This window comes from Anas platyrhynchos, chromosome 1, assembly GCF_047663525.1.
Source record: "Anas platyrhynchos isolate ZD024472 breed Pekin duck chromosome 1, IASCAAS_PekinDuck_T2T, whole genome shotgun sequence".
NCBI lineage: Eukaryota > Metazoa > Chordata > Aves > Anseriformes > Anatidae > Anas > Anas platyrhynchos.
The window spans coordinates 172,446,255-172,470,528 of record NC_092587.1 but is presented as its reverse complement, the minus strand read 5'-3'; the positions used below and the strand labels follow the sequence as shown (position 1 = coordinate 172,470,528).

Here is a 24,274-nt window from a genome sequence, read left to right as displayed (position 1 = left end):
GACTCAGGAAAAAGTATAGATTCAAAATTTGTAAGGTAAGATGAGAAGGCAACATGTAAAGTGAAATGACAAATTCTTGCTGATAAATTGTTCATACAGGTAGAAATCATTTTGCAGCTTTAATGCTGGAATCTCTTCTATTTGTAGTAGTAGTACTACATAGGTATAAACGATGCTTTACACAAATAGTAAAAACCTGTGCTGAAATCCTACTTTGAAAAAATCAATGAAAATTGGGTCTTAGGGGAGTTATTATTCACAGTTCCTAAGCAAATATAGATTAAAAAGTGATTAATGGGATGAAAAATATACAAGTAATTGTAGCATTTCTATGATGCGCTCTTCTGAAATTCAGATACCTCACATGCATATCTGTGTTTATATGTAGTAGGAGGGGTTCAGCATGGACGTGGCTTATACTAGGCAAGAGAATATGAATGAAGGGCACATAGTTTTCAAACACTGTATCACAACCATGTTAGTAAGATTTCATCACAGCACCATATCAGAAACTGACATCAAATTTTTATTTCTACTATAACCTTTCATCCTCCATATGCTTTTCACAGTAATTAGTTTCTATTCCCCTGCTGAAACAGAGCAACCTTCTCCCCACAGTCTTGGGAGGCTGTTCATATCAGATCCCACTCCCAAAAGTCAATGTGTATAAGGTACATTCGTATTACTTGCTCTACCCTAATGTGTTAAACACCTACACATAACACTGCATTCTTAACCACCCATATGCTGTATCACATGGAGTACTAATTCTCAGTTACGTCCTCTTGTAAGCTGCAACAGACCCACACATCACTGTCAAAAATGTTGAAATAATTATGGCTCTTACGACTCATGAGCATCTCAGGGAACTCCATTATTGAGCATGATGTAGCTAGCAGATTGCAGCATGGCCAGTTTCCTCCAGAGGGGGTTAATCTTAAGCACCGTTGCTCTGTGATATCTGTCTTCAAAGCCAGATCAATGTTGTGCTTTCTTTTAATGAATAACATAAATGCAACTTGTATAGTCCCACAGTTGTGGTAGAAGTGCTTCCTGTCCCACAACAAAGATGCTGTGAAAGAAGGGGAGGTGCCTCACAGTGCTCACCACCTCTTTTTCACTCACACACATCTCCTGTCCTACACATCAAATTCCTATCTCTTTCTAGTCCAAAGCTCCAGTTTCTCCAATCTCTCTTTTCCAAAGTCACAGCTTTCCTTTCTATTTTCCATCAGCATCAAGTTTGGGGGCATAGATGATGCTTCTTTATTCCTTCTTTATGCACCAGCTGAAATCACTCAAAACATGTGGAACCTGAAGAAAGGCTCAACCATGGATATGGCCTTGCATTTTAGCACTTGGGGAATTCAGTGAGATATGTGCTTAGTAACCAGTAGAAAGATTGCCTTTTGCTTACAGACTTGACTTTCACATGTTCTGTTTGGAAACACGTCTCTCACAGGCTTCATTTTTATGTGGAGCACAATGAGCACATTTTTATGTGGAGCTTCAGTGAGTGAGTGCTTACGGCAGAGACAGGTTTAGGAATACACTTAGTTTGGATACCCAGGAATGAAAGGTTTGTCTGAGTGCTATCTGACCCCTGAGGCTTCCATTTCCCTGACAGCTCTTTAACCCTAAATACATAAATGAAACAGGAGAGAAAACACAGTCAAAAGCACAGGCACAGCATGGAATGTAGTTCTGCAATATTCTCCTCATAGGTTAAACAGCAGGATGGCAATACCATGGTGATGTGTTTGAGTTTTATGAAACCTTTACATCTTTTATTTATTTATTTATTTATTTATTGGACTTAACAAAACTACTGGGAATTTCGGGGGATATTTCCCAGGAATTGTAATAAAAAATGTGCATTCCTGACTAAACAAAAGCCTAGGCTACACAAATAATAATGATTCTACCTTAAATGTAATTCTTACCCATCTTCTACGATTATTAGGAGAATAAAATTTAAAAAGAAATAAAGGGCAGATGAGGATTCAAATTTCCTTAGGAATCAAATATAGCTGATACGTTGGAACTTTTGGATTTTGAATCTGGGCATACTGAATAGTTAATAATAAAATACTGTATTTCACTATTCATCTAGCAGTTGTCTTGGAGTACTGAATTCAAAACAACATTTATCACTCATCTGTTATATAGAAGTGCTGCATTTACCTTGCTATAATTAAAATGAAATTGTTTATTTGCAGTATATCACACATATTTATGCAAGATAGTTGTTGTTTGCTTTTTTTTTTCTTTCAAAAAGAATGTATTTCAAAATTTAATTTTAATCTTTTTTTTTTATTTCATGCCATTTCAAATGAAATCCAAAACCACACTAACACAAAATAATGTGCCCAAGGTATGTTTTTCACAGTGTAGAGGACAGCCCTTAGGGAGGCTGAAGAGTGGCGTAAAACTATGGGCATGAAAAGGAAACCACAGTACCAGAGACCTAGGGCAGACCAAAAGCTGCAGCTCATAGTTTGAGTTATAGATGTATAATGCACAGAATTCATTACAATGGAGCAGACAACAGACAAGGTGAGAGATGAACAAAAACATCTCCAGAGAGTGAGTTTCCTCACTTACCTTAGACATTATCACGAGATGGACTGGATGACCATTTAAAAGATTTCTGTCTCCACAATGGCAACCAAGGAAACCTAGGTGACTATCTTAGACTTTTTTTTTTTTTTTTTAATTTTCAATTAGTTGTCTGGATTCACTCTGTTATCCAGAATACAAACATTTCAGTGTGTTTGGAACAGGAAATGCTGACAGTGAGTTCAACAGGACATTTTAAAAGTTCAGGTTTCACTTGCATTCTGCATCCAGGCATTAAAATAGCTACCCATAAAGTAAAACACAGAAAACACAGCATGGAAAGAATCATTTTGCTTTCCCACCATCTTTTTCTGTTCATGATAAGGAGCAGATGTGATGTGCTGATTATGATCTAGCAAGACTGTCAGAGAGAGAATAGATTGAAGCTGAACAAAATGGCATCCATCCCATCTCATTTTAGAATATTATTTTCTCTTGAAGAAGAAGAGAAGCCATCCTTCTAAAGTAAATGCTGACATTGCCCATATAGGAAAAAGGATGTATTTGAAATATAAATATATTTGAAGGCATCTTCTGATCTTCTGATCCTGTTTTTGTTACTGTTGTTGTTGTTTGTTTGTTTGTTTGTTTTTAAGGGGTTTCTACCTTCAGGGAAGCAATCTGCATCATCCACAATTGTTACAGAAGCATCAAACTGAATATCCCTTGGCTTCTAAAGTAGGAAGTGTTTAGCCCTGGCTTTAGCAAAGAATATAAAATTGGATAGTGATTCCTAAATAGCCCATTTCAGTTCAAACATACTTATCACAGTAACAAGCTCTGCCACTCATGCTGAAGCACAGTAGTAAAGAAACAAACCAAAAGACTTTGGTGTTTGCCAGATGTAGATGCAATACGTCAAACATCTACTCGTGATAAGACTTCTCTGAAATAAGAGATGTGTCCAGAATGACAACTGGAGACAGTTCCCATTTTGCTCTCAGAAAAGGTTGCAGCTTCCTATTTTTCCTCTGTTTTAAATATCACATCCTCATGGCACATAATTTTCCCAGTGCTTTGATGATGTCCTGTCTCATTTGCGGCATCTAATCTTCTGAAAAGCTCATGTGATTTTCAGCTTTGTCCAAGCATTTTCTGAAAGTGTCTAATTTTGTCTTTATGGAAATGTAATTTCTTAGTTCACTAATATGACCATTCACTTTAGCCATTCCTTCTCTAATTTTAAAGATTATGTCTTCGTCTGATCTCATTATTATTACACTTGTCATTCAAAATGAGAGGAAGGGGGAAAGAATTGGAATTATGTCTCCCTGATGAATTCCATCTGTGCTTATGGAAATCAGGGATGTGATGTTCATTTTGAAGTGTCACCACAGAAAAAATAGAAGTCAAGAGCAATAAAATACACGTTTGGAAGGCCAACATCATGACAAGGGGAGGCACATATTTTTCTTACTATCTACAGGTGCTACCATGACACCTAAAAATAATAGTCATGGTAAAAGCCTGGTGGGGAACGAAAATCAAGAGCTCCAGACACTTTTTTTTTTTTTTTTAATGCAATGCAACTACATAAAACTTTCACTATCTGTTACACTATTTTCAAACTATTGTACATTGTATACATTATAAGGACATAGGATTATAAATACAATATAGCTAACTCTTCAAACAATAATTATTTACACCATATTAAGTAAAGTCAGGACAGTTTTTATTTAGTTGTCGGAGCAAGGGAAATTCAGCAAACCTATTTGTCTTTCCTATGTTTCTCTGAGTTGTGAAGTTCAATCCATCTACACAGATGATCTTTGTTCTTGCCAAGGTATTTGAAGGTCAAAAGCAGAGCCTGTAACCAATGCATTTCCAGTGAGGAAAGATCTTTGATTTCTGCAGTATATTAATTCACTGAGAGATAAAGTATTTATTTTATTTAATTTAATTTCATTTCATTTTTAGCTTTCCTTGCTTACGATGTTATGCATGCACACATACAAAAAGAAAGACAAATGTAGTAACAAAAAGTATGGAACATATGTCCCAGGAGCTATATACCTAGGGCCTTGAGTATGACTCTTCTCTACCCCATTTCTTCTTTGAATAGGTATTTCCAAATCATTAAATAGAAAACCTGAGTTAAAATTTAAAAAATGTTTCTGGAAGTCATCTGCTTAAAATTTTGAGAGAGCCCAGCAAAACAGGAAGAATAGTCACTTTAATCTACTGTTTAGGAAAGGCAGAAAGTCAATACTATATCCAGCTTTATGATAACGAATGTACAAGTACAGGGTGGTAATACTCGTAGTAACACAAGGTTGGGTGGAAATGCAGAGATCTTTTCTGACTCTTTCTTCAGAAATAAATTCCAGGTCAATAATACTATCAGACAAAAGTTCAGCCACTTGGGCCACAAAATTTCTTAACGCTTTTTACTTACTCTTTACTTACTCTTAAAAATGTTTTTTAGAGAGAGAGTTGTTTAAAATTAAGAGTGAATGACACATACTAAGGCCAAGTCTTCAGACTAAGTGCACAGAAACCTTAGAAAGGAATCACTACCATGAGGCTTCTGGTAGCATATAATGTGAGATGCTAATTCCTTCTAATTTACAATATGTTTTATATCATTCTGTAGCTTTAACTTTCACCTCGGCTCCACTCCCTTTTTGGGCTATGCATATATGTAGCCCTTTCCTTATGAATTTCCTTATGGAGACATGCATACACCAATCAAGACAGAAAAGTCTGTCTTAATGACTTATCTACAAGTAGAATGAAAATTCATAAAAGGCTTTTTGCCTCTCTGTGAATTAACAAGGCCACTCTGAAGATGTGTATCTCATGAGCTATACTGCACACACCGATTAAGAGGCGATAGTGTTACATGCAGAGCTGGACTTTCTTAGCTATCAGTAACACAAAAGGCTTGGCAACACAGGCAGTGGCAGTGGGCAAGGTAAGCACTGCAAGCCCGTGCCAACATCACTGTTGCTAATACTCGTCAAAATTACCTTGGAACATGTGAACGTATATACTGCAAGTCCATTTATGTCTGCTGAATAAACATGCCTGTGTTCACATTTTGAACACAAAGGCTCAGCAATTTAAGAAAGCTTTTGGAAGAACCAGATGTCAGAAAAAAAAAATTTAGAAAAGTAAATGATCATACATATGATATATGGTGTATATATTAAAAATGCTTTCCCTCTGTTACCAGCATATTAGGATATTGAAGTTGAAAGGATGTTATTTAAGTTGCTTGTTGATTTTCTGCCTCACTTTCAGCACAGACAAAGAAAATAGACTACTCAGGTGCAATTTTGTTTACAGGCACTTACTTGCATTCAATGAGAATGCAATCAGTCACTAAGCTATCACACAAATCTTTTTCTCTTGTTTTAGAATGACTTTTTTTTGTTTCTTTGTTTGTTTGTTTTTCTTATGTAAATAGCCACAAGGTAGATATGTCAAATAAGTGGCTTTTGTAATCTCACAGGTACATAAAATATAAACTGCACCTCTGTAAACTTCCCAGTCATTTTGTCTTAATGAGGAATGACATTGTGTTGCATAACATATACCTGTCTGGCATGCCACAGTGGACAGCTGAAGAACAGCAAGGGAATGAGAAATGCATACACAAGTACAAAGACCTAAACCATTCCTTTAGGAAATTATTCAGGGAAGTATGTAAGCCTGTACTTGACATTTAGCAGTGTTTAAGTGTCACTGACAATAACTACATGTTGTAACTACATATTGTAACTACACACTTGTTTAAATCCAATTCACTCTCAGAATAGTATATTGCATAGCAGTAGTGATGATTAAAGAAGTGAAATGAAAGAAAAAAATATTGTAAGGCTGCAGGGAAAGTCTTCATATCACTTTTATATAACCTACATCTTAATATAATAAATTAATGCAGTAATGTCTTAAACAGTTAAACAACATTGCACATGTGGCTTTTGAGAAGCATTAACACAAAACCTTGTTAAAGTGAAAAAAAAAAGCTACTGTGGATACATAATTGAAACAATAACGGTGTCACAAGCTCCCACACAATGTGGATTTTAGTGTAAAAGCCTCACTTCTTTGAATAGCATACTTCAAAGCTTAGGAGTCCATTCAGTGAACTTTAGTAAGCTCTTAATCCTTTTTATTTAAAAAAAAAAAAAAAAAACAAAAAAAAAAAAAAACAAACTTTTTTTTTCCTTTCTTTCCTTGAAATATTTGTGGGAAGTGTTTTACTATAAGCTGATAGAGATTATTAGTTCCATTATTTTTCAGTGTTATAGTTTCATTGTGGCTTGAATATATAATTATAGGAAAATGCACATTCAGTATAGCTTTAAATCATGTTATTTAAATGATTAACATGGAAATGAATTTTTAAACCTGTTCAACCTTGATTACATCAATTATGTACTTCATATGTACATGAGACCAGAGCCAATAAGAATGCTCATATCATAAAACAGACCCTTCTTTATCTTAACATTTCTCATTTTATAACCTTTGTTTTCTTGGTATGTATAATCATATACAGTTTTACAAATTCTGCAGAAGACCTTCAGTAATCTCTTTTTTCTGATACCTGACATTTCCTTCTCCCTTCTCAAAATATAAAGTTCAGAAAAGACATATTTGTTAAAGTGCCTGTCTTAAATTACAGAAACATATAGTAACAAAATAACATTGGAAAAGCCACTCCAAAATTAAAGTATAATAAAACAAGTATACATCCAAATGTGTATAATAGCAATGTAACTCCATCAGTCATAAATCAGGAAAGAAAATAGCAAATATTTTAATATTGCCACAGGAGACTAAAATCTCAACCTGTAATTAATACTAGGTATATTATAGTGACTGGCTATATTTTGTCAGTTGGGCTTTTTGTTTGCAAAAACATGGGATGGCATGAAGCCAGGTTCATTTAAAATTTGGTTAGACTTTTTTTTTTCTTTTTTTTTTTCTTCCCAGTTCTACAAACTGTGAGTTGAAGAATATTCAGTCTCACAAAGCTGTATGAGTCATGTTTTGGTGTTGCAGGGAAATGCAATGTTCCTAGCTAAGACATGCTTCTGGTCTTAAATATGAGCCACCATGGCTGTGCCCATACAGCTAAATAAAACAGGGACAGAGATCAGCTGCTGCCCACAAGGCTAAATGACTTGTATCAGTTCAAGGCTATCTACTGAAGGCCCATTTTGGAGACAAACCTGAGAGGAAGCTGAGAGGTGTGGATAACCAGGAGTGTACTACTTACGTGTGTTTCATGGCCTTCTCAGCAGATGGTCTCCGAGTGTATGCAAACGGGGAACTGCTGCCAGCCTTGTAAGAAGCCATGGAACCATACCCGGCTCCTTAATGTTGTTCATTAGACTTCCATTGTTGAAAAGCAAAAATATGTCTGTAAACAAAGAGAGTAATTCCATAATTCTACCACCCCCTTTTCCTCCCCTGTATGGCAAGATTAGCCTCCCCTACACTGAGTGGTACTTACAAAACCAATTTCCTGATTTCTGAATAGCAACTCTAGAGTACAAAGTAAAAAAAATTAACGTGAAACCCCATCAGGTACTCAGAAAAAAAAAAAAAAAAAAAAAAAAAAAGAAAACAAAAAAGCTTAGCAAAATGTCTGAAGGAAAGGAGCACCCACTCTTTTCTAATAATTCTCTATGTTCTACATGAAAGTGGTTTACACCTAACAAGAAGACTGGGCATGTGCTTTTCATCTCACAGAATTTAGACATTTCTATGGAGGCATTTGCACCAGGGCCTCTGACAGAGCTCTAGTGTTGTGGTTCCGCTTGAGTGGGCAACTGAGCTCCCCCTCCTCAAAGAGGAATGGGGAGAAAATACGATAAAAGGGGCTCAAAGACTGAGATAAGGTCAAGAAGATCACACAGTAATTATTGTAACGGGCAAAACAGACTAGGCATAAGGAGATAGTAAGATTTATTGCTTATTACTAACAAGCTAGAGAAGTGAGAAACAAAGGAAAGAAACCAAAAGCACCTTCTCCCCCCATATCCACCCTCTTCCACCTCCTCCCCCGAGCGGCGCAGGGGAACGGGGGAATGGGGGTTATGGTCAGTCTACAGTGTTTCTTCTCTGCCGCTCCTTCTCGGTCACTCTCGTCCCCTGTGCTGTGGGGTCCCACCCACGGGATACAGTCCTTGATGAACTGATCCGGCGTGGGCTTCCCACAGGCAGCAGCTCTTCCAGAACTGCTCCAGATATGGGTCCGTACCACGGGGTCCATCCCCCAGGAGCAAACTGCTCCAGCCTGGCTCCCCCACGGGCAGCAGCTCCTGCCAGGTCACCTGCTCCTGCATGGCCTCCTCTCCACGGGCTACAGGTCCGGCCCGGAATCTGCTCCAGCAGGGGTCTTCCACAGGCGGCAGCCTCCATCAGTGCAGGGCCACCTGCTCCACCGTGGTCTCCTCCATGGGCTGCAGCGTGGAACCCTGCTCCACCGTGGTACTCCATGGGCTGCAGTGGGACAACCTGCTTCACCATGGTCCTCACCACAGGCCGCAGGGGACTTCTGCTCCGACGCCTGGAGCACCTCTCTCCCTCCTTCTTCACTGACCTTGGCGCCTGCAAGGCTGTTCCTCACTCCTCTCACTCTCACAGCTGCTGTGTGGGGCAGCGTTTTTTTTTCCCTGTCTTAAATATGCTCTCACAGAGGCGCAAAACAACATCGCTTATTGGCTCAGCTCTGGTCAGCAGTGGGGCCCTTCCCAAACATGGGGCAGCTTCTAGATCCTTCTCACAGAAACCACCTCTATGGCCCGCTGCTACCAAAACCCACGTAAACCCACTACACCTAGGCACTTCTAGGGTATGATTTAATAATGCTTAAGTAACTCATTACAATAGGAAAAAATGTTTACATTCTTTTGGGAATTTATGGAAGAAATATAAGAATTAAGGACACAATATTAATTAGATTTTGCTTTCATGTTTGGCACAATGAGAAAATTAGGCAATCATCAGAGCACAGAATTTTGTAGACTGGAAGGGACCTCCCACAGGTTTCCACTCCAACCTCTTCAACAAAGTAAGTCCAAGTAGGACTGGGTGCCCTGGGCTGTGCCCAATTGAGTTTTGAATATATTAAGGCACAGAGACCCCACAGCCCCTCAGGCAACCTGTTCAGTGTTTGGTGATCCTCAGGGTACAGTTTTTTACTGTCTATTCATTTCAAATAAATTCTGTGTTCCAGCTTGTGTCCTCTTATCCTTCCACTGTTCACTGCTGAGAAGAATCAGGCTCCTCCTTCTCTACTAGGTATCTGTAGACAGAATAAAGCCTTCCCTTAATGATCTCTTTTTAAGGTGAGCAGACCAAGCTCTCTCAGTGTCTCTTCATATCGCATGTCCTACATCCCTTTGACCTTCTTGGAGTTCCTCCAGCAAATATATTCCACTATATCAATTGTTTTACTTATATTTGGAAGCTCACTACTAGACACAGTACTCCAGATGTGGACTCACAAATGCTGAAAAGAAAAATCAGTTTCCTTGACCTGTTGACTACGCTCTTGATAATAAAGCCTATTATGTGGTGGGTGTTCTTTGCTGCAAGAGCAGAGATCTGACTCATAGTCAGCTTACTGTTCACCAGGACCCAAAAGCAAGAAATCAAAACTACTTTCTAGCTACTTGATCCCAATGTGTGCTGCCGCATGAGGTCATTCCATCCCACATGCAATTTGGAAATGAAACTGCAAACACATCTAAAAAAAAAAATGTATGCTCTTGCATAACTGCTAAATGCTTGTTCATTTTGCTAAAAGGCAAAATGTATGTCACCCCAAAATTCTTGGGGCACAGTAAGAGAAAAATAAATAAATAAATAAATAAATATTAATTATTTAGACTAGTTTCATCCATGGATGCATTTTCGCCCAGAGCCCATTCTGGTATTTCCACAGGCAAGCGGCACTTGTTTCATAGGGCACTGCAAATAAGATGAGTACAATACCTCTCTCCACATTTTGTTTCATTAGAGATGATAGAACATGTTGTGTATATTGAATGGTTTCACTAATAAGAGTTCTGTGTGTCCTATGCAGTGTGGCATAGTTTATATATAAGAAAAAATCTTTCTAAATATACCTGCTTGAACGTTAGTCTGTCCCATTATAAAATATTTTGATTTAATATGCAACAAAATCAGTATGCCCAAAATTTTGCTTTTTCAAGTCATGATTTAGCTGACAGCTACAAATGATATTTGCAGCTGTGGGAAATGCTAAATTTGTTCACAAGTGCTTGCAAGATCAGTGTAGCAACAGGCCTCAAGAGTGCAAGCAATGCACACAAATAGCAGAGGTTTGGGGAATAGAGGCTCAGGATGATACCTGAGGCATCAAGGGCATAACTGTCACCCAAATTGTCACTGAAAGAGTACAGTCCTGTGAGTAGGTAGAATTAGAGCATAACAAACATGCATGTATACAACAAAAATAAAACATCCCATGCAAAGTGAAAAAGCAAAGCAGGTAATAGGAAGATATAAATACTGATATAAATAAAGATATAAATAGGAATTCCATGGTGAGGGTGGCAAAAAGCACTACTTATTTGAAGAGGGTCCTTCTCCCTCTGAAAGAGAAAGAGCACAGCTTTTAGCTTCACTGCTCACCACATTTTGATTCTGTGACTGAGCAATCAGACATGAAGGGTTAAGTTTTAATTTATCATTGGATTAATCACATTATAACTTTGTTTGTGCTTGTGCTTCTGTCTGCCTGTGTGTGTTTTCTGCTCCGACCTGCCCATGTAAGAAGGTGGTTGATAATTCAGTACAAGTCAGAGTAAACTCAGACGCTAGGTGTCTGCACGCATATGGACTGCAACATACTGGAATATTCTGTAGTGTGTTGTGTGGTAGTACGTTGTACTGAAACATGATACTTTAAGAAATAATGATGTAGTGAGAAAGAAGAAAGAAATGACTCAGTAGCGAATTGGTGAAAACATATTTGTCTATAAATAAAGAAACAATACTTTTGTTGTTCTTTCTAACATCAACAGGGAATCTGAGCAGTCTTTGGTCATGAATGAATTTGTTATCAGTAAACCTTTTAAGACCAGATATATTCCAAATATAAATAGGTCTGTTAAAATATAGATAGATACGTTAAGGGAGATAAAGAGTGATGAGACCAGCTGCCTCCTCCAGCTGCTCTGGCCCAGGGCCCGTTTGCTGGGGCCCAGCCCAGTCCCTGCAATCTGGAGTCTCTGGCCAGGCAGGGGCACATGGCTTCCACTTTCCCCTTTGCAGGTTCAATCTGAGCAAAAGCAAAGCTGAGCACATATCCCTGTGACACACATAGACAGAAACAGGACACTGGCACACCAGCCACAAAGGCTGTCCTAGTCAAAGGCTGCCTTCAATAGCACTTGCACACAGGACTCACATAAAACAGACACAAACAGCTGAGACCTTTCTACCTCCCTTCTGGTAGAAACAGAAGTTCACTAGTATAGGCATACACAGCGCTTTCCAGGTTCACAAGTGTACACATGTTCACAGATCCTTTGAGTGCCTGCCAGAGCTCCTCTGTCCATGTCCATACACATACAAGCCCACGCTTGTCCTCCTCCCAGGTGATTGTTTGGGAGCATACAACACTCCTGCCCCAACAGGAGGGAGCCCCTTGCTCCAGCAGCTGATGCTGGGACCTCACTTGCTCAAGTAGGGGACACCACAGCTGAGGTACCTTTCCCCTGCCCGACTCCAGTAGCTGTCAATGAGGTTCACTCACCCACATCCTTGCCAATGGACCTGGCACTTAATCCTTGCATTTTATGTAGCCGTGGGAGAGAGAATGCAAATACGCAGAGGCAGTTAAGGAAAGATTTAATGAGAGACAAATACAAGATAGGACAGACTGCAGTGATCAAGCACAGGGCTTGGCCAGACATGCATGCTTACCAGCCCTGTTTTTACATACAACTGGCCCTCTTACACAGTTTACTACCTATCCCCCCTCTTTGTTTCTCCTGCTCCCACCCTGCACAGCCCCCATGGGTTCACAGAACTCTGCAGTTTCCCTCACCTTCCCAGTCTGGATTCGCTGCCCCAGTTCACAGTCTTATCAGCTGCCAAGTCCAGGTTGATCTTCCTGGAAGCAGCACCTGTTTTTCGATAGCCCACTGACTAGTGTGACTGAGAGGTTTGTTTCTTGTCATTGTCTCCCAGCTTGGAAGGCATCAAATGATCCTGCTGGAATAAACATTCCTACCTTTTCACATGCTCTCTTAAGTTACTGTGACTGACCAAACTTGGTTCCCACCTCTGCCTCCCTTTACTATCCCTTGTTGCCTTGGAAAAGATTCATGACCCCTAAAGAAGCACACATACTCCTTCTACATACCCTTACAATATCCATAAAACAGACAGCTGGACAGAGAGATGAGAATAGATGAATTTAGATGTTTACATTTTGGCTGAGGTAATCCATTCTTGTTCCTAAAATTAATTAATTAATTAATTAAAAAAAAAAAACGTGGCATGGAAACTACTGGTACATTAAAAAATAAAACAAACAAAAAAGGAAAAAGGCCTGGTTCCTAAACTACATTTGAAGTGAGAGTAGAGGTTCAAAAGAGAAAAAGAGAGAATTAAAATATGTAAGTCTTTAAGTAGCTGAAATTGGTTACTAGTGGTTTGATTTCTTTTAATCTGGGCGGGGGTAATATACTTGTGCTATGGGAAAGCCCACAGAAGACACCACTTCTTGTCCAGGCTTGAGCATCTCCTGAATTTAGACTGTGAAAGTGGCATATCTCCATGCACTCAGCTTTGAGAGGTTTAATTGGTTAGACATACTCAGAAGACACCAAATGCAGACTGAAAATACTTGCATTCACCACAAAAACACCAGTTGCTGGACGTCTGTACAAAAAAATCTAGTCCTTGCTTAAGGACTAGATTTTTAAGGCTTCAGATGTCCCCATAGAGAAAAAGAGGCTTATCTAAAGCAGTTTAGAGAAAAATCCTAACTTGGACTTTGATTTGATTTGCCCTAGAGAAAAAAGTATTTCTTTATGGATGTGGGGGTTTAGGGTAGCCTGGCTCCCTTTGTTTAAGTCAGATGTGATTACCACCTTAAATCTTCTTTTACATATTGTCATAAATCCATTAGAGCACCTTTCTGAAAGAGAAGCTGGTGAGAACTTAGCTAGCGTTTTTCTATGTGTAAATGTTGATTTAAAGTTGTTTTCCAGATTTTTGAAATCTTTTTGTTTCCTCTGCACATTCTTCCTCTCTTCCTCCCATTGCTTTTAAATTGTGGTTGTTGTTTGAAGCTTTCAATAGTGCTTATTCATGACTGAGCTGGCTTTCAACTTTCCCTTGCTATTGAAATGGCTAAATTGTGAGTTTATAATGTATGATTTAGATTTAGATTTTTTCTTTCTTAAATGGAGAGTAAAGCTTAAAGGAGAGCACAGCTGCAGGAAGTTTTATTGAAACCCTGAGTACTTTGTCATTTTGAAATCACCCTCAAATTGCCACACATATACATAATAAAATCTGATGCTATGCAGTAATATTTATTGTTTGACTGAATTTTTAACATTATTCTCATTACTGATGCTATTATTGAGTAACAGAATTGCAGTAATCTGTAACTAACATAAATACTCTCCTGAGCACACTAAATAAAAATAAAGATAACCATTCTATGAGTAAGAAAATAGAAGTGATAGGAATAGAGGTAGGTAGAAACGTGAACACAGAGGGTGGGAGTGCTACAGGTTATTATTCATATTTAGTATCTTTCATGAAGCTGCCACATGCAATAGGCACTTAAGGGTAAGAATGCTCAAGGTATGTGCGATGAAAATAGATTAGCAGGGTAAGAATATCTGCAGTGACTACCTCACATATTTTAATTTCCTCCTTATCCTTACAGATAGGTTGATGTTAGTACTGATGCTTAGTTCGGAGGGCTCAGTGATAGAAGAGTCAGGATTACCCTCATCCGTTGTTAAGCAACAGTTGTTAAGCAACAGTACATAATAAAGCTGCTCTGCTGCAGAAACGTAGTATAACAGACATACTGTCTGTTATTAAATGGCTTCTTAATATTGGAAGGAGCATCAGCTTGATTTTGTGTTCTGCTAGATTGGTATAATTCTAGTGAAGTTTTTATACTCGTGTTATACCAGTGAAGTGCACTGACAGGAGATTCAAGTCCTGAAATTATAGAAAGGTAAAATATACTGTGTAATAAGCAGGTAAGCAAGGACTTTATAGAAATATATGTTTTGGTTTGGTTTGGTTTAAAAAGTATTTTTCCAATATAAATAAATATTTCATGTTTCCCAGATTTGATAAACCTCCCAATTTTTAAATATCCTGGGTGCCTCTCTCAAAATCTGTTTTCTGGCTTAAAGACAAGAAAAATCAAATTACTAATTTTGAAATTCATGTTTCATAAAAAAAGGATCCTATCCAAGCAGATGGGACATAGTACTGCATTTTTTTAGTCTCCAGCGTCTAGCCCTTTTTGTCCCACTCTGGGAATTCTGGCTAATGACAGGTTATTATGAAGAAAATTCAGTAAACACTTTATATCAATTCACACTGCATATAAATAAGCCATTTCAATCCATAAATCAACTTATTGTAAATGATTTTGTATGTAACGTTGAAATATAGTTCACAGGGAAAATGCACTGCAGGATATTTTAGAACAACCTACTCAATAGTATTTGGGTTGTTCAGGATTAAAATTAAAACAATAAACTTCACTCTGGATGTGTCTTCATTACTAAAGCCCTGGATCATTTACTTTAACAATGTCAACCTGCTCTCACCATCACATTCAATTTAATTAGGAAAGGAAGTAATATGCAAGAGCACACCTCATAGTGTTCTATTACCTCAGAGGAAAGCATTATCAACTTCTAGAAAGAAAAGGCAGGCTTGCCCTCTTCTCACCCTCCTTCCCTCTGTATTGTAGGAACCATGTTCTTGAGCAGGGAAAGGGAAGCTATGACATATCAGAAAACAAACAAACAAACAAAAAAAAACATATGAAATGAAGCCTTCACAACTGAAGGAAGGGAGGTGAGTAAAGGTAAAAGGAGCTCATACACTGCTTGTCTCTGCCACTTTAGATTTAGTGATAATTTGATGTTCATATTTGTGGGAATGAATGTGGGCCTCAGCTTACGTTCTTCCTTTTTCTGACTGAGGAAAGCAAAAAAGATAAGGGTCCTTTGGCTCTATGACTGGTCATGATATGGCGTTAATAATATGTACTGTCTTTTCACCTGCCGGTGGTCTAAAGTCTACTCTGTGTACAGAGCATGCACAGAGCCAGAAGTCATACCTTTGAAAACATTATCTAAGTCTGGGTTCATTTTTCTCTAGTTGATCAGTTAGAGAAAGGAGTAGATTGCAAAATATTTTGTGAAATCTGCAGCAGCTTAAAAGAAAAGACCTTCAGTTTCCAAGAATATTTTCCGTTATAAATTGTTTCCATTAAAAATAGCAGACTGCCCACCATCCTACAATCATTCTCTCTCTCTCTCTCTCTCTCTCTCTCTCTCTCTCTCTCTCTCTCTCTCTGTAGATCAAGAATGGAGTCCTTACTCAGCTTATATTTTGCCCTTATTCTTACAACACTTCTGCTGACTCTGAACCGATCAAGTCAGGAAAACCTGAGTCAGGAATTGGCTGCAAATTAGGGAAGATGAGGCAGCTACTTCCTAGCTTAATGGGTAAGAGCACAACAATAAATCTCTATGCTTCCCAATTTAGAGAGCTAATCAGAACATTTACACAGATGGTTTTAGCTTTGTGTGGTTGCTTTCTTGTTGTTGTTTGTTTGTTTATTTTGTTTTCTTTAACATTTAGCTTTAATGAAAAAGTTGAATATATGCATATTTTTCTTAAATACTTAACAAATCCCTGAGGGAAGAGGTAACAAATGCACACATCAAAAGACACTTTCACTAAACCTTCAGGGACTAGCAACTAAATTTTTAGTTAAGCATTATTGTGTTGTTACAGTTCTCTATCCTTATTTCCTGCTCTGTAGTTGGACATGGGAATGGCATATGAGCTTCAGCAGAATCTCTTCACCAGCCAAAAATCCTTCAAAACAGAGGGACAGTACAACTGTCATATTGGATTAGAGTGAAGGTCTATCTAGTTCATTGGTCAGAACCAAAAGGAGTTCAGCAACAAACAGATGTGAGATAACATAGTTATACATAGCATCCTTTTGGACATTAAACTGGTAGATAAATCTCATTTACATAGTAAGCATGTTTTAGGTCAGTTCCATTTCACAAGAGGTCATCAAAGTTACTGTAGCCCAGCTAAGGATTTGAACAAATGAATAGGTTATATGCTATCTTAGTTTAGCAATACCCTGTGGAGAAACAGAAAAAGGAAAAAAAAAAAAAAAAAGATGAAAAAAGCAATAAAAGAAACCTCTTCCACTCTCTCCCTCCCCTCCGTCCCCCCTCAAAAAAAAAAAAAAAATAAAATAAAAAAAAGATGATATGAAAAGTTAGGGGGAAAAAATAATAATAATAATAAAAAATGAATCGAGATACAAGAAATTAAACAATCAGAATTTGTTTAAACCCTAACCAAACCCATGATCAGTCAGCTCAGAATTCCATACTTTCTCTTAAAATAGCATAACAAAACCTACACTGCAACAAAATACATAAATAAAATAAAAATAATATGATCCAAATTCACGTCTGCCTGATCTTTGGAGGTTCCTTTAATTGTTTTTATTTTGCCCCTGATGACTGCTTCATGCAGCTTCATATGCTCTGTATGTATATTAATACAGAATCTTGGTCATGTTTCAGCTCTCTTGAATTTTTAACTTCTTAGCCTTCCTTATAATTCTATAGTCAGACCATCAATAAAAAAATATTGTCAAGAAAGGGGGAAAAAGATCCTTCTCATAGTCATGGCAAATGGGAAAGCCACCCACTAGAACTATTGCCTCCATGGGACTTAACTGCAGAAGATAATACTCCTCACACACAGAAATTAACAATGCAGGTAAACTAACAAGATAAATTATCAATAGAAGCTCCTACATGAACCTCTGAAAGTGTCTCCTGCTGTATTAATCTCATTTATCCAACAAAGTTTGTTCAGCTCCAGAAATAATTGTGCCAAAAAAGGCTGACTGAGACAGGTCCAGGGATAACCTCATTAGCATTTAGCACCATCACCATAAAATAGAGACAATAATCAGAAACAGGAGGATAAAAAGATAAAAAAACTGAAGTCTTTTCTACAAAAAGAAACAAAAGAAGTTTTTTTTTGGCATTATGCTACTGAACTTTGATGGATCCCTATTGTCAAACAAGTGTAATTTGTGAAGATCAGTGGTTTTAGTTAAACTCGAGTCTATAGTTTCTCATCTTCTAATTCATCTACACAGAATATGTTTCTTTCTTTTGTAAAGAAAAGAGCATAAGGTCAGTCTCTAGCATATTTATTGTTTTTTTTGTTTGTTTGTTTGTTTGTACAGCTAAAACAAACTATAAAGCTCAAATACTTAATGGGTACTTTAGCCAATATTCTTTGTCTGTAAGGTGAAATATGTCTGATAGTGATTGGGGAGATCTTGTTTCAGTACTTCCCATTAAGAATCAGCACTTACCAAGAACTGCTGTTGAAGATACTGCATACTCTAGTTGGCTCCCAGATATAAATTCCATGTTCCCAAGTAGCTGTCTGCATTTCTCCAACTCTTTCTTTCTTTCACCAGCCCATAAGAACACACTTGCAGTTTGTCAGAGCTTATGACCCCTTTTCTTTGCAGCTGTAAATTACCTAGTTTATAATATGGCTCCTCTGGGTGTCAGTGGCTTACCCCATCCTCTCTCTCTTGCACCTTGTGCAGGTGTGTTTTGATGACAAACAAGCTCAGTTTTTCTTGTCCTTTCCTCCTCTAAATCCTTACTGATGATCATGACTACTTACCACATTTTTCTACTATTCTTCTGCACTTGCCTGTGAAGTACTTTCTTGCCTCTCAGGTTACAACAATTATAAATTTTAAATTGTATGGAGGAGGCACTAAGTAACAATATAGTATAAGTAATCTTAAAGGAACTGCTGGGTGTTCCGTGAGATCTTCAAATAAATCCCTTTTGTAGTAGTACTGAGAATATGCTTTCACAACCCAACATTAGATTTTAGTTCTTAATTCTAGTTTTGAGTTTAATGTTTTGATTATAAAATACACTAATTTCTGTTCTTGTTACCAATGTTCAGTGACTCCTATGCATTCATTTTATACCAACAGTAACTCCTGTTGCACTTTACAAAAGGTTTGAAATATTTTGTTTTTGAAGTTATGACCCTCTTAAATGTTCTTTAGAGCGTTTGAACAAAGTAGACTCTGAAAGCAAGAATCATCTACAGTGACTATACTACAGCCTCAGAGAAGCAAAAGCAAGTTATTTGCTTGTGTTAGGTAGATTTGGTATTTGCTTTTCCTCTCTGTTTTAATCAAGAATATCAAAGTTCTTAATGAATTCTGTCTACAAATGTCATTTTGGTGAGCAGTAGGGAAGAACCTGCTTTTTCATCCAATGGAAATTAATTCCTAAGAAATCCTGGTTTTACATTGGAATGCATATTCACTGGGGAAAAAATAAATAAATAAATAAGGAGGGGGGAATTCTACATAGGCCACTCCTTTTATCCTTGTGTCATATGTATTTTACATGTTAAATTTTAGTTGTGTGAATCCTTCTTATGCTTTTATTTTATTTTATTTTAGTTTAGTTTAATTTTATTTTAGTTTAGTTTTATTTAACTTTGAGCAATGGCTTCATTACCAGCTGCTGTCTGTTCCTATAGAATTATAGAATTGTTATCTTTCTTATAATTAAAAAAAAAAAAAAAGAAATTCCTCATCCATGATTCTACAACATTTCCTGTTGTAAACTGAATATGACTTCCATGTACTTTAACCATGTTTTTGGCCATACAATACATTTTCTCCTGTGAACTTCCAGAAAACAAAAGAAATTCAGAGATAAATAATTTGTCACTAATGACATGATTTTTCCTTGACTTTCAGCTTTCCTTTTGCTTTGTACTTAACACCTTCAATTGTTTCGAACTTGTTACAGTTCTCAGCACCATCTTCTTGCATTCACTACTGCAAATTTAGGTTCCAGCACTACCACTTTCAGCATTTGCACAACTCTTCTGCCTTATTTAGAAAAATAAGAAACACTTCCCTCATACCATCCCTCCTTGATGATTCCTCCTTTCTATATTTTACTTTAAACCATAATTTTCAGTACTTTCTCCAATACATCTAGTCCTTTATCTGCAACCAGTCTTCTTTCTTTTACTTAGCACAGCCACAACACAGTTAAAGTTAGTCTACCTTACAACAGTTCTAACCATTTGAAACACTGTCTTTTATCTCTTAATACAATTGATTCTCCATCTCTCTTCATGCCATGGTTCAAATCTCTAGCTAAGATTCATGCAAAAGTCCTATTGATTCAGTTTTCTTATATTTGTAATGTCTTTAATTTAAACTATATAATTCATAATGCATCCAAGGAGTCTGTAATTTTTAAAGGCATAAACAATACCTACTTTACCAGATAAACAATACCAGATAAAGAAGATTTCAAAATATGAAGTAGACCCTAAGTCTTATATACTATGATTCATCACACTAGAAAAATGCATTAAAGATTGACTCTCATAGGGTATATATTTTGCACTAATGCCACAGAGCAGAACATCATAATGCATTACAACTTGCATTAGCTCCCTAGGGCTACAGCTTCAATAAATTGTCTGGTATCTACACAGTCAATATTTCTTAGTAAGTTCCTGAACAAAGGGATTAGAAAGACTTCTATCCAGCGTACCCACAATTGTGTTTTAATTCCACAGCGCTATTTGCAAGAGTAGCAGTTTTAGTCCTAGTGGATTGGCCAAATTCCGACTGAGGATTTGCATTTTGCATACCTACTTTGCCCCTGCAGTTCAATTTGATATGTTTTGGCTCATCACTTCCTGCCTTAATACATTTTAGCCTGATGCCAAGTATTGTTAAACAGCTGCTGTACTTCTCCTTAGAGGATTTCAGTAATGTGTGACAAATTCCTACAGATATGTCGAAATAAAAGGTGCTGCTGTGGGTTGTATAGAGTGTTTGAGGACTCAAATGGGACTTTCGTCTCCCTAGTGCCTCATTTTCACAGCTTTATTAGGAAGGAAAGAAGGAATTATCTACATATTGAGATAAGATGGATCTGTGGGACCTAAGTATCAAGGGAAATCCTTGCATAACACATGAAACTTTAAAAATAAAATATCCAACCTAATACTATGCAAGGAGTTTCAGACCCACCAGCAGGTAAAGACCTGCTGGGACATCTTCCTTGTCATTGCCATAAAGACATTTGGTAGGTCAATTACTTTCCCATTTCCCTAAATGAAGCTTCAAGATTTATTATGGGTGGACAGAAACTGATAACTAACCACAGTATTATTTAAGAATAAAAAAATAATGCCCTACCTTCAGTATTTGATTGCTGTATTCTAATTAAAAAATACTAAAATAATATTTATTGGTTAGTAATTTTATTCTTTTCAAATTTTAGTTACCTCAGCATCACTGTTCTCCATGCTTAATGGAACGATCACAAAACACACACACACACACACACAAACAAACAAACAAAACAGTAGATAGTGTACATGCAATTGAAGTTGTAGTCAAGGTAAAACTGATGGAACATCCTTCTTTAATTATATACTTTTTTTGTCCTTACAATTTGAGAAAGGATGAATTATACCATTCTAAAATGGATACAATAACTACAAGCTTTGTCAGGCAATAGAGGTCTATACTTGTGTTTCCTACAGTGCCTATAGAATTGTATCTCATGAGTTTTATTCTCTTAAATATCAGTATCTAAACAGAGATCTTACAAGTCCTTGCAAGCTACGTAGCAGAAGATGTTTATATGAGTATAAACTTATGGTGAAACTATTAGAAGAAAGAGAAAGCACTAGAGCTGCAGCTCATGACTGTGTTTCTTTGTACAACTGCACTGGAGACACTATCCTCATGACATCTTAAACCCCACTCTTCATGTACATTTAAACCGCACTGAATGGGACTTAAAGTAGTGTTTAATGCTGTACTTATGCTCAACAGCTACCCTAAATATTGTTCAACAGTATTAGGCAGAAGTTCTTGTTTCTTCTTTTATGACTCATAAGAATGAAAGCTGAAGCAGTGGTACAATGATGAACAATAGATATATCAGACTGCCAGTGGCTGTGAGCACAGTTCTTGTTATTCTACCTGGACACTAACCTCTTGTGCCATCTTCTGACAGAAGGTTTCAGTAATCCTCTTTTCAGTCCCTATGGTAACATTCAGCCAGTGAGATACTAGGCTTCTTTGTTTATCTTTTCTTGATCTTGATTTGCACATTAACATTGAAGAATGAAGCTTGAAATTCTGCACTTCAGAAAACTTACTCAGGATTTGGCAATATATCTCAGTAGAGAATATATTACATTACCAATATGCCAGTGAACTACCAGTGGTCCTATCAGCACTTTAATCAGGAATGCAAGATGGAAAAGAAATATATATATATATGAGGCAGGGGAAGTTTAGGCTTGACATCAGGAGGGGGTTCTTCACAGAGAGAGTGGTTGCACACTGGAACAGGCTCCCCAGGGAAGTGGTCACTGCACCGAGCCTGACTGAATTTAAGAAGAGATTGGACTGTGCACTTAGTCACATGGTCTGAACTTGGGTAGACCTGTGCGGTGTCAAGAGTTGGACTTGATGATCCTTAAGGGTCCCTTCCAACTCAGGATATTCTATGATTCTATGATTCTATGATATATATATATATATATATATATATATATATATATATATATGTTTTGCACGTTAAATATAACCAAGCCAAATTTACACAGACATAAGATACTTGCAGAAAGTATTAGTAATTAAAATTGTGAACAAGAGATACTTAATAGGTATTAAGCATTGAATTACTTTGAAAGATTAATGGCTTAAAGAATATTGTGCACTTTAAAAACCTTTGAAAAGCATAGTGTTAAATGCATCATTAATTGAATGTTCTGAAATTACATATATTTTATCCAAAGATAGACTCTCCATTGTGCAAAATGAAACAATGGAAATTAAATCAATGACATATTTGAATATATAGGATTACATCTGTTTAGAAAATGTCATAAACCTCGAAAAAAGCACAGGAAAAAGAAAAAAAATAGTGTTTTTTTTTCTTTTTTTTTTCTTTTTTAAAAAAGATGTTTAAATTATATAGGCAACATTTACTGTACCCTAGAGATTCTCTGCATACTGGCTGCAAATGGGGTTTGCTAGCTACATGCCACATGTATAAGAGAAATTCTGTTAAGGAAAAGGCAATACCATCATCTCTGTTCTGTTTGTAGGCCATATGTGTAACAGTGTACAGATTTTATATTCACATCTGCTCCTGACATCTCTCTTTTGCCCCTATTTCCCACCAAGCCATAAAATGCATTGCAAACAAGAATGAAGGACATTCTGCTAATGGTAGGTCTGGGTCAGTAATAAGCTAACTCTGTTTTTCTTTTTCCTTCTTCAAAATCTTGACTTCATCTCCAATACTATAGCTGCACTTCTGCTAGTTTCAGTGCGCTTATGTTTAATACTAACTATCTGCCCACTAGTATCTGCCTCCATCAGGAAATTCCAAGTTCAGAAATTTTAAGAAGTTTTAGCTTTCCTAAGATCTCCTAACCTTAATTAGTATTCTATGATCCAGATAGATGAGTCGCATATGAAAGAGTGAAGACAGAGAGACAGTGAAGTAAAATAGTAATGTTCTGTAGTGGAAATGCATTTCTTTGATCCTAAGGCCTAGTGAACAATGATATATCTTCTTTTCATTTTTACATTTTCTTAGACTTCAATGGGAATTAGAATGAAGAGATGGAATAATATATTATTGTTTAGTAAATCTCCATGTCTATTAAACAATACTTAAAATTAGGAAGTTCTATTGATTAACTGAACCAATATACCTCAATCTTCATGTAACAATTGAAATCTATTTCCTGAAATAGTACTCCTTCTCAATGCCTACTTACAGGGAATGTCATGAGTCTTGAGGAAATGAAGGTTTGTTAAAGGGCTCCTATTAATTCAGTCTGATTACCATTGAATCTTATAATCAGCTTCATATTTTAGTATGAATAACATGCAATTTCAGAGCCTGAAAAACAGCTTTTGGTTTGTACATCTTTATCAACATCAATCCAAGCTGCAAGTTACTTATTAAACAGTACAATTTGGTTTAAATGCATCTTATATAATGGGAATTTCTCATTTCTGTATTCTAGCTAATTTGACTTTCAGACAAACTATCATTTGCAGAATTTGTAAATACTGGAAACATAGAGGAGCTCTCACTGTGTACAGATCCTACCATTATAAAATGGTCTGTGAATTAGCAAGAGTTTGGAAGGTTGTTACTTTTCCCTACATCTTCTTACATATCTAACTAGAGTGCTGTAATGTGTATCTTCTGCAGGATAATATATTAAAGCTACTGTACATCTTTAAGAGGCTGTTAGACACTGATTTCCCATAGACTGC

The 24,274-nt window shown here is 36.9% G+C and overlaps 1 long non-coding RNA gene across 1 annotated transcript; it reads right to left on the bottom strand.

Annotated features, from left to right (window-relative positions):
- Positions 1 to 3,560: 3,560 nt before the first annotated feature.
- On the bottom strand, positions 3,561 to 18,484 carry LOC106018645 (uncharacterized). The gene is made up of 3 exons (XR_001192876.5): positions 18,257 to 18,484; positions 7,853 to 7,996; positions 3,561 to 4,429 (listed from the first exon to the last, which is right to left on the bottom strand). It is a non-coding gene; the product is annotated as an uncharacterized lncRNA (long non-coding RNA).
- Between the last annotated feature and the right edge of the window lie 5,790 nt (positions 18,485 to 24,274).